This window comes from Gavialis gangeticus, unplaced genomic scaffold, assembly GCF_001723915.1.
Source record: "Gavialis gangeticus isolate Ggan-Ray unplaced genomic scaffold, GavGan_comp1, whole genome shotgun sequence".
NCBI lineage: Eukaryota > Metazoa > Chordata > Crocodylia > Gavialidae > Gavialis > Gavialis gangeticus.
In genome coordinates, this window is record NW_017729020.1 from 7,774,154 (window position 1) to 7,775,206 (window position 1,053).

The following is a 1,053-nucleotide window of genomic DNA, read 5'->3' on the forward strand; positions in this document are numbered from 1 at the left end:
GGGGGGGGGGGGTGGCTGTGCTCACTTTGGGTTTGGAGGGCCAAGGGCCCGATTCTGCTCTCACGTGCCTGTTCATCAGGACTTGCCTCACTGAAGTCCCCAGGGAGTGAGGAAAGCAGGCACCCAGCGGGTGTAAAGCGAGTCAGAGCCAGCCCCTGCCCCTCGCTGGAGTCTGTGACCTGCATACACAGGTGATGCAAATCATGCGCCGGGGGGCACCGGGCCCTACAGTCGCACGGCACAGAACAGGCGGCAAGGAGATGAGCCCCCGGCCCCCAGCCTCTTTATTTCTGCATGGGGCATTTCCCCTCCCCAAGCAGTTCCCTAAGTACATCCTCATTAAACCGATCCCTCTACCGCACAACCTGTGCCTTTGCTGTGGCCCAGTTCCTTCAACAGCAGCACGCTGCCTCCGTGCCCAGACAGACACATGCCATTGACAGACCGCACGATCGTTATCCAGCCCTGTGGCTTTCGGTCCCCGGCTGGCCAATGCCAACCCGAGCGATTTCCCCCCCTTGAGTAGCATTCCCAAAGGCAACAGAGGAGATTCGGCGCCGTTTCACCAGCCCCCGAGTTTCTCCCGGCTCTTGCTGGTCTCAGATCAGGATCTATCCCAAGGGGCGCTACTCCCACAGGTCACATTACTCACGTGTGTAAAAGGTCTGTAGGATCTGAGCCTCCCCTTTGCACAACTGCAGCATGTCTAATAGCTTTTTTTAAAGACCTTCCGGCCATGGCATTGCCCACATTAGCAAAGCACGCACAGGTAAAACTTGGACTTAGGCTGAGAGCGCATTCAACAATCCCTTTGCAAGCAACACACACAGACTCCCCTCTCCCCATCCATGCCGCCCTGAGGATTAAAGCACTACATTATAGGGGAGGGGGGGGAAAAGCAATTAGTCTAGTTTCCAGAAGACTAAAAGAGCTTTGGGTCTGAATGCTCTTTCAGGCTGCGGTTTTAAACAATTTGGGGCTGTAGCAAAGAAAGAACGCGACAGCAAGTATATCTAGAAAAATGTGACAGGCGCTGTTGCATTGGGGGGGGGG

General features: G+C 55.7%; 1 protein-coding gene across 2 annotated transcripts in view; it reads right to left on the minus strand.

The window, feature by feature from the left end:
• Window positions 1-1,053, minus strand: part of FGF17 (fibroblast growth factor 17) — an 18,960-nt gene that overhangs the window by 16,665 nt on the left and 1,242 nt on the right. The window lies entirely within an intron of this gene.